Raw genomic sequence first — 10,481 nt, 5'->3', positions numbered from 1 at the left:
GTGCAGAGCCCGGGATCGGCACTGGGTGAGACACAGGTTTGACCACTACAGCATAGGGTCCCCTATGTTCACACTGACTGGTCTGTCTGAGCGATTTTTATATATGGTTTTTCTTGCCTGAGGCAAAGTCCTTTTCTTCTTTTCTGGGCTGCACCTATTCATGTGGAGTTCTTTCACAGTGGCAAGTTGAACAGAACCCGTCCAGAGATTGATGATCACCTGTGATTATGTTCCTGGAGTTCGGTATTCAGATGTAGCTCCCTGATGGTTCTGGTTATCTCACTCTCGGCTACTTATTGCGTGTGTAGTCCCGGGCTTCCTCGGCCTTCCTCGGACCACCTTGGAGAAGCACCCATCTCCGAGCTAGCCACGTCCATTCATTTGCAAATTAGGTCCTTTTCTCCCTGCTGCCAGCTGTGGTTTGGAAATACTGTGAAGCAACTTTCCCGTCCCAGGCTGGGGTGCTTAAAAAAACTTACAGGAATATTTCTTACCAATATAACATATTTCATACATCTATTTCTCACAAGCACGAAAGCCTGCTATGTGTATTTTAGGTAATTCGGACATCTCAATGTCCACATCTCAATGTCGCATCTCAATGTCGAGTTCCAGTAACCCTCTGATTGGCATACATTGCTTCCCAGACACAGTTTTGTTCAACTCAGCGCAGAGAAAAGAGACTCTATGAATATGTGGGACTTTGAATGGAAAGAAAAGCCCGATCACCAAAATCCCTGCCTCAACCAAAATAAACTGTATAAAAGACCACTTGAGCAGGACAGTCGGTCGGTGTGAACATAGGGGACCCTATGCTGTAGTGGTCAAGCCTGTGTCTCACCCAGCGCCGATCCCAGGCTCAGCACTGACCTTTTTTTTTTTTTAGATAGTGGCTTTTCATTGTTATTCTCTAAATTTATATTTGGATCATTTAAGAAATTTTCTTTAATTAATAAATTGGAGCATACATTTATAACATTACTATGGCAACATCTGTCCTCCAATCAAGATTTAAGGAAATAAATTTCATCACTGGACAGCAAAGAAGGAGTCGATGGACAGAATTTGGGAGGGACTAAAGGGTTAAAAGGTGAAACCTCCATTGTGTGGACAAGCACATGGCGGGAAAAATCCTTTGCTCCCGGCGCCGTAATATTTTCTTAATTCAGTCTTCTGTTGTATTTTTCGTTAAAAACGGGACCACACTCCCAGTACTAAAAGTGATTTCAGCATTTATTATAATAAAAAGGCCTCGTTCCTGTCGAGGATGCTGTAGCACCGGTGCTGGGTCTTCCTGTGCAGTGATGTCCCCGATGTGCCAGGTGGAGCGGCACAAATTCACTAGGTCAGATACACTTTCTGTCCTGTTTTTTGTCCCTCTGGATTGGTTTCTGTTTGGATCCTTTCATTTGCATGAAGGTTTAAGGTGCTTGATTGGCCTATTACAGTTCTGTCCAGGCTGGCTTGTTTTGCTGGGGGGGGGTGGTGCACTTTACATAGGTGTAATATGGTATGTTGAGTACCATATTCCTTATAACTACCCTTTTAACCCCTTTTACAATAACCAAACTAACAGTACATGCTCAACAATTATCAACTATTTTACAACAGTTTCTAACGTATTTTTAACAATTCCTCCTTCTAACTATTTGATCAGGCTTCTAGCCTGCATCAACCTTTTAAAGTTCAACTTCTACTTTTCTCAGTTTCTCATACTGCTCAAGCATATCTCTGGCATTTTGATCACTCTGTTCTTTTATTTTAACATTACTTTTTTGCCATTTTCCCTTTCTACGTTACCTTGCAGCATGATGCTGCTTTGGACAATGCTGGTTATGATCTGGACTAGACATGGAATTGCACATGGTAGAAATATTACACTTGCTAGTGCACACACCACAAAGAAGACCAATTTCTTCCACCATTTACCGTTCCAGGTGAACAAGTTGTCCCACCAATCAGATTCTCCAAATGAGGGGATCCATTTTTGTGTTCTAACATAGGTTAGTTTTCTAATATTTTGAGTAATGTTTTTAATTACATTACTGTGGTCATCAATCTCTAGGCAGCATTCTGAAGTATTAAATTTCCCGCAGATCCCTTCTTCCTCTGAGAGGAGGTAGTCCACTACTAATTGGATCTGGTAAATTACTGATCGTGTTTGTTGTTACTGCTGGTTTAAGAGATCAATAGTCAGAGTTGTTTGATTTGACATTATTTCAAGTACTGCTTGTAAACTGATGATTCGATTGAGCATATATACTGGGGTTCTGTACGCCCAGGATCCATCTTGGGCCCAGGTAGCCAGCCCATAAGTATCGATAATCTTTTGTGGGGTCCAAATTTCATTGTTCCAGTTTTGGGTTCTGTTAAATAAACTCCTTTTCTTTCTGGCCAGATCATCATATACTGGGACTCCCAAGTTTGATTTTGCATCCTTGGGCAGTAAGAAAAAGGATGGTTTTATTGCTCCAATTGTGCAACTCCAGGTCCACCTTCCCGGTACTTTCACATATGCTGTGTTACCACAGATGCAAAATAAAATTTTAGGTGCATCCCAGAAATCAGAATCTTGATTTGTTATATGTTTCCAATATTTAGATAGGGTTTCTATTGCCCAGAATGGGTTAATATAATCTCCTAAGCATTCAAACATTTTTTCTTTTGCACTGTATGCATATCTACTTTCAGTTTTTTCTACTGACCAATATGAATGGGGGGTTTCAGGGATCTACCTGGTGTGTGTGTGTCATTTGCTGCTAGATATCTTTTACATGGCGTTTCTCCTACTTCTATAGTATACATTTTCCCTTTTCTTGATAAATACTCTTCCCCTATTATTGTTGATTTTAGCTTCCACTCCCCTTCTTTTGGGTATTACCATGCTTTTTCTTGATGTAATCCATTTTAAAATGTCTAGGGGATGTAAACTGATACAGTCCCATGGCCAAATCTCACTTAAGTGTGTTCCCCCACACACCCAGCAATCAGTCAAATGAAATTCTCTTGTAATCTTTTCTACCATATCGATAAAAAGATTCTTACCATATATTTGTCCCCCTCTCTCTCTCTTTGTCTTTTCAATTGCACTTCTTTCTCTTTGAATGTATCCTCTAAGTTGTTTTCACTTTCTTGTTCAAAACATACCCATCTTTCTTTCCTAGGGCACTCTCCTGACATCCTCTGACTTGGGTTTGCAATATTTTTAGCTAGCCACTATATTTTATTATCCTCTTTACAGGTTGTTAACTGGGAGTGATTGATACGTTTGGGATTCATGTTTGTGTGCACTCTGATTAATACACTTACTGTATCTCCTCTATACAAGGGATAATAACACTTCTCACAAGTGTTTCCTCCACTTATTCCGAAGTGGATGAGTAGTAGCATTGCTACCAGTGGGAGTCTGGTATGGCCTGGCCTCCTCACCTCTCGAACCACAGGGGTTTTCTCGGTGCCCTGAGAGTATTTCCCAGAGGTAGTTCCCAATCCAGTCTTGCCTCCCACCTCTGGTTTTCCCTTCTTCTGGAGACATTTGCCATGACCCTTATCGTACCGACTTCCTTCCCTCAGTTTGGTCCCAATTAGGGTTGCAAGGAGAGTGCTCTATGGAACAGTACCAGAAACTGAGATGTTATTTTGATTGTCAATTCTTAGCTAAACAAAACTTTAAATTATACTATAACTATAACAAACATTAACAAGCTTTAAGGATATAAGGATAACAATGTAGAGGTTTCCTGTGGGGGGGTTGTGTTCAGGGTTGTGCTTCTTTCAGTGTTTTCCTCGGGACCAATTTCAAGTCTTTATCGTCTCTGCTGGCTATAGTCCATTGGCTTGACTCAGCTGGGGGTTGTACTGGATCCTTCACTCAACTTGCATGAGTCCACCCCCGCTCCTTTGTTCTTACTGCTGTGTTTGTTGTAAGGAACGCCTGGAAGGGGCCTTCAAAGTGAGCAGTTAATGGAGGGTTTTTCCATGATTTAATCAATACCTTGTCTCCGGAGTTAATACCATGTATTTTACAGTTCAGTGGGGAAGTTTTGGGGAAGGTAGCCCTTTTTCCTTAGTTCCTCTAGGGTTGTCGTTACTGTTTCTATATATTTTTGCATTGTTGTCCTACCCTCTAGATGTTCCCCAATACTGTACGGGGTAAGCAAGAAAGGCAGCCCAAACAACATTTCGTAAGGAGAGACCCCTAGATCTGTTCTGGGTCTCGTTCTTATTTGTAATAGGGCTAGTGGTAAACATTTGACCCAATTCCATTTGGTTTCTAAGACCAGTTTTGTTAAAATATTCTTTAAGGTTTGATTCACCCTCTCGACCCTCCCAAAACTCCGAGGATGCCAAGGGATGTGTAACTCCCACTTTATTCCCAGGGCCCCGATGACTTGTTGCAGAACACTGGATATAAAGTGGGGGCCACGGTCCAAATCAATAATATTTACTAGCCCGTATCTTGGAATAATTTCTTCCAAGAGAATTTTTGTCACAGTTTGGGCTGTCTCCCTTCTCGTGGGGAATGCTTCGACCCAGTGGGTTAGATGGTCAACTATGTCCAATAGGTGTTTATACCCTTGGGCTGGAGTTAATTCAGTAAAATCAACCTGAATACTCTGGAAAGGTCTTATGGCTAATTTCCTCCCTCCTGGAGTGGTTTTTTGCATCACCTTTTTGTTGACTTTTTTACAGGTTATACATTCTCCTGTGATGGATCTGGCTATTTCATATAGTCCCATCCTCATGTAATATTTCAGGAAATGATCACATATTCCTTGTGTTCCCCAGTGAGTTAACCAGTGTATGTCTTCCATCGCTTTCCTGATTATTATTCAGTTGAATACTTGTCGCCCGTCTGTGGTCCACCCCTTTCCATCCTATTTTTTTACCCCTCCCATTTTCTCTATTTCTTTTAGCTCCTTGTCATTGAAAATTGGTACCCCTTCTTCCCTTATTTTTCCCTGGTCTTCTTTTACCTTTAGGACTATGACTGGGTCCCCCATTTCTAAGGCTGCTTCTTTGGCTGCCAGGTCGGCTAACTTCTTTCCTTGGATTTCAGGGGTATCCCCTTTTTCGTGGCCTTTAATACGGACTATGGCAATTTCTTTTGGTCTTCTGAGGGATTCGAGTACTTCTCTGATCAGACTTTCATGTGCCAGATTTTTCCCTTTTGAGTTAAGGTATCCCCTCTCTTGCCAGATTTTTCCAAAGGTATGAGCTATCCCAAAAGCGTATCAAGAATCCCTGTAGATTGCCCCTATATTGTCTACTAATAAATCTAAACCACTCTTTAGGGCATATATCTCGCAACTCTGTGCAGACCAATTTGAGGGTAATTTCCCTTTTTCTTTGATTTCCCCAGCTTCAGTAATGGCATATCCTGATGCCCTTTTTCCCATTACAACTCGAGAGGATCCATCTATATTCAGGACCCTTCCATATGGTAAAGGGTCTTCTAGGTCTTCTCTTACTTTTGTTTGTATCTCAATTAGCGCTATACAATTATGCTCTAAATTTTCCATTGGTTCCCCGGTTAAGAATTGAGCAGGATTTAAATATTTTGAGGTGACAATCTCTAGATTCTCGATATTCTTCAGGGTTATTTCATACCTCAGGATTCCGGTGTCTGTTAGCCACTGAGGAGCTTTTTGGCTTAACACTGACCTCAAGTCGTGGGGTGTGTGTACTCAAATCCTCCCATTGAATGTAAGCTTTAGAGTGTCTTCTAATAAGGGAGCTGTGGCTGCCACAGCCTGAATACAGGCTGGCCACCCTCTTGCAGACGGATCCAATAATTTTGACAGATAAGCCACCGGCTTCCTGCTTCCCCCCAGTCGTGGTTTATTACTCCATATGCTATCCCTTCATTAACATTAACAAACAGATCAAATGGTTTTCTTAAAATAGGCAGACTCAAAACTGGGGCTTTCGTTAATCGAGCCTTTAAGTCTTGGAACCATTCGCTATCCTCTGGACTCCAGGCTACAGGTTCTGTACTTATTAATTTTTCATACAAAAATTTTACAGTTTGAGTATACTGATTAATCCATAATTAACAGCAGCCCATTAGACCTAATAGCTTTCTTACATCTCTTTTAGTCTTGGGTGGTGGAATTGACAGGATCCCCACAACTCTTTCAGGACTGAGCTTTTTGTACCCTTTTCCAATTAGATGCTGTCACGATCCGCTCGTGCGGGGCGTCGTGATGGTTCTTTTGACCGATCCCAAAAGTGCAAAAAGGCAAACAACAAGGGACTATCAGTTAATCACAACAAATGCACCTTTATTAGGGGCCGAAACAGTAAATGCGATAATGGGGATCAGAAAGGAGATAAAAGGATAGAGACAAAGAGAGAGAGAAGAGGGGGATGGGAATAGCTACCAACACAGGCGAGATCCTCAGTGGTCTGGACGATGGGGATACGTCTATCGTGTCGGGGGAGTCTCCGAAGTTCTGGTCAACTCAGGGGTCCAGTTATAGTCCACAGAGGAAAGAGGGAGGAACAGGCAGGGCAATGAGAGTCTATTGTGATTGCTGTGGGGGAACAGGTGAGTCCACTGAAACCACCAAAGCAAGGCAAACATAATGAAGAATAAGTCCATTGAAATTACAGAAGGGAAACAGGTCATGTCATTAGTGGTCAGACCACCATTTTCCCCCCCTCCCTGTAGTAGGGGTCTCAGTCTCAGTCCATGGGAGGAGGGTTCTCAATCTTTGTCATGGTGGTAACGAGGCAGATGAGGGGTCTTCAATGAAGGACCATGGGAGTCACCCCAAAAGTCCATTCAGCTTCAGGAGGAGAGTGGGCAAATATGCAGTAGGCCGTTCCTTGCTGGGTCCATGCCAGGTTTTTGCCGGTTCCTTGCCAAGTTCTTGCCAACTCCTTGCCAAGTCCTTGCCAGGCCTTGTTCGGAACAGCTAACATAATGGTACAGCAGCTGCACCTGCACTGCCGCTCTCTCCAAGCTGGAACTGTAGTGGGGGAAGGGGTTTCTCCTCGTGGCAATCGGTAGGCAAATGTGGGGGCTTCTGACGGCCTCTTACAGATGCCCCAGGTACTTTACCTCTTCATCTACAAAGTGGAGTTTTTTCTTTGATACTTTTAATCCTTTTTCTCCCAGGAAATTTAGTAAGCTTATACTGGCCTGTTGGACCTGTTCTTGATCTTTGCCTGATATCCGTAGGTCATCCACATAGTGTAGAATTTGTATTCCTTCCCCGAATACAAAGGTCTTTAAAAGATCCTCTAAGGCTTGTCCAAATAGGTTAGGGGACTCTGTGAATCCCTGTGGGAGGCGGGTCCACCTAAGTTGTTGTTTATGTTTGCAGTCTGGGTCTTCCCATTTGAAGGCAAACCAATTCCTGCTCCGCACCTCTAACGGACAGGCCCAGAAAGCATCTTTCAAATCTATTACTGAGAACCATGCATGCTCTCGTGGAATTTGACTGAGAAGAGTGTATGGATTTGATGCTATTGGATATCTGGAAATAGTTCATTTGTTAATTTGCCTCAAATCCTGCACCAATCGATAGGTTCCATCAGCCTTTTTGACAGCTAGAATTGGTGTATTATGCGGTGACATGCATGGTTCTAGAATGCCTTCTTCTTCGAGTCCCTGTATTACAGGTGTTAATCCTCTCTGGCCCTCAGGGGAGGTGGGATTTTTTTTACCTGAACAGGGGGAATTTCTCACTGCTTTTCTATCTTAATTGGTGGGATATTTACAACCCTTGCCCTCCTCCTTCCACCCAGACTATTGGGTTAATTTCTCCCATATCCTGTTCAGTTAATAACATTATTTGGGGCACCACCCTCCCCTCCTTTGGCATCACTCCAATTCCCATCTTTACTTGCAGGTCTCATCCCAGTAAGTTACAACCTAGTTTCAGGATATAAAGGAAATCAGCCCTGCATTCCTTTGAGTTGCCTTTTATAATTATGCTCTCTATAACCTGGGCTTTGAACGGTTCCCCTTTTGCTCCCCGCACTTGGCAGATCTTTTTGCTTAGCTGAGCCCCGTTGGGGAGCTTTGTCACGCAGGATCAATCAGCACCTGTGTCCACTAAAAACTCATATTCTTTGCTCTGGGGGACAATTTCGAAGTTTACCAGGGGCTCTATCTGGTGTCTGATCTCATCCCCCAGAGTGTAGAGCCCCTGACACCCCTAATCATCATCTCCTCTCAGAATCTTCTCCAGGGTGTCCTGTTCTTTCTCACTTGATTCATCCATTTTTAATTTTTTACAGAATTGCCTAATGTGGCCTTTTCCGCCACAGTAATAGCAATACACATCATCTAATGGTGTTTTTTTCCATTTACCCAGCTTCCCTTTATTTTCTGCCCCCCCCCCCCCCCCCCCCCCTTGGCTCCCCTCTTCCCATTCCTACAATTTCTCTTGCTACTGCCACCATAATTTTTGCTTTGGTTCTGTTCTTCTCCTCATGTCTCCTTAAATAAACTTTTAGAGCTTCCCGTAACAGATAGGTAATTCTCCTTTCTTGCCAATCTTCTAATTTTTCTAATTTCTGTCTAATGTCAGACCAAGCTTTGGTAACAAACTGTACTTTTAGTAATACTTGGCCCTCTGGTCCAGCAGGATCAATATTGGAATGTAACTGAAAATTTCGTTTTAATCAATTTAGCCATGCCCCCAGGGATTCATCCTTTTCCTGACTCCCATCAAATGCCAGTTTGGTATTGCTGCTTTTGGGTACAGATTATTTTATGTCTCTTATAATTAGTGTCCTGCTGTCTTGCATATTTCTCGAGCCCTCTTCCTGGTTGGGATTCCAATTTGGGTCCACTACAGGGAGTTTTTGTTCACCTGGGGTCCTGTACGATTTTCCTTCTCCTAAATCTTTATCCCTGCTGACGTTATGAGGCGTGTTCTTATTAGAATGCAGCTCCCCCCAGGTATATATATTGGGACTTAGGAACTGTAATATATGTTATAGAATAATTCGTGCTTATGTAAAATATACATTAAATAAGTTGTGCTTGTACAAAAAGATTCTTAAATTTTAAGACCACAAGCCACAGCCGGGGAAAGATTGTGAAACCACAGGTGGCAGCAGAAAGAAAGACCTAATTTATAAATGAAAAAGCGTGGCTCCATGTGGAGAAGGGCCCTTTTCCTGGCACAATCCTGGAGACACATCAGCGATGAATACTCGAGAAGTATCTATGATCAAGATAGTCAGAGTCATCAGGAGCGTGCATCCCAATATGATGATCAGCATTCATCGCTTCCCAGAAACAGCTTTGTCCAGCCCAGCACAGAGAAAAGGAGGCCCCATGAATATGTGAAACAATGAAAAGACTAGGAGAACCTCTGCCCCAGGCAGAAAAAACTGTATAAAACTAACCAGACAGAGACAACATTCGTGAACAGAGGGGATCCAAAGCGGTAGAGTTCGGATCAATGTTCACCCAGTGCCGAGCCCTGCCGATCCCGGGCTCGGCGCTGCTTCTTTGATTGTGGCTTTTGGAGACTGAATCTCGGTCGTGAAATAAAAACCTATTTTTAATTATTAATTTGGCTTTATAATTTTATTACCTATAACAGAACTGATCTATTTGCTGTACGGTGCCAATTGGATCTTCTATTAAACCAACTAGCTCTTTCCTAAATAGTCTTACTTCAGAAGCTGTTAGGGGTACATTTACAAAACCTATTCCTCCTACCCCCCCTCCTAGTGGAACTTCCCGCAGGGGAAACAGACTGTCAGGATTTACCTCTGGCTTTACACCACTTGTTGATCTGGTATTGCAGTAAGGGCCAGCATCCAAAGGGTTATTTGACTGGCTCACCAATTCTTTGTTATCGTTTTGGGAGGGTTCAGTTGTTAGGTTGGAGGATATATCCAGAGGTTTTTTCTCAAGGCAAGGTGTTGTATTCTGACTTACAGGTGGAGTCAGCTGCAGGTCAGTGGGTGTAGGAGGCAGTGGGGGAAAAGCATCAAGGGGTGGATATATACGAGGGAGTGGGGTTGTTGAAGGGGGGGTAAATGACATGGAGATTCCCTGAGGAGATAGAGGAGAGGCGGGGATCACAGGAGGGGATAAAGGTAGGTTTTGAGAAGTTGGAGGCTGGGTGTTAAGTGGGGGGGGGTGTCCTGATAGTTTGGACGGACAGTTGGTGGAGCTACATAGTCTAGTGGATCCCACCTTTTTTGAATAACACCTTCGTTTTCTTTATTCTTTTCCTCTGATTTCTGCTCTTTATACTTTTTTAGTTTGTATACCTTAGGATCTCATTCTAAGAATTTGACCCAACAAGTAACATACTCTACTTCTGAATTAGGGTTCTCTTGGTTGCACACTTACTAATATAATAAATTACATAACCACTTATCTCTACTTCCATACCAGAGCCACTTTAAGAACTTCTGTTGTAATTTCGTCTTTGGCCAATGTTCCACACAATAATAAACTATCCTCACTTGATCAAACTTTTTAGTTGTTTCCCACTTATTCC

This window comes from Anomalospiza imberbis, chromosome W (genome assembly GCF_031753505.1).
Source record: "Anomalospiza imberbis isolate Cuckoo-Finch-1a 21T00152 chromosome W, ASM3175350v1, whole genome shotgun sequence".
Taxonomy (NCBI): Eukaryota; Metazoa; Chordata; class Aves; order Passeriformes; family Viduidae; genus Anomalospiza; species Anomalospiza imberbis.
This window is presented reverse-complemented; position numbering follows the sequence as displayed.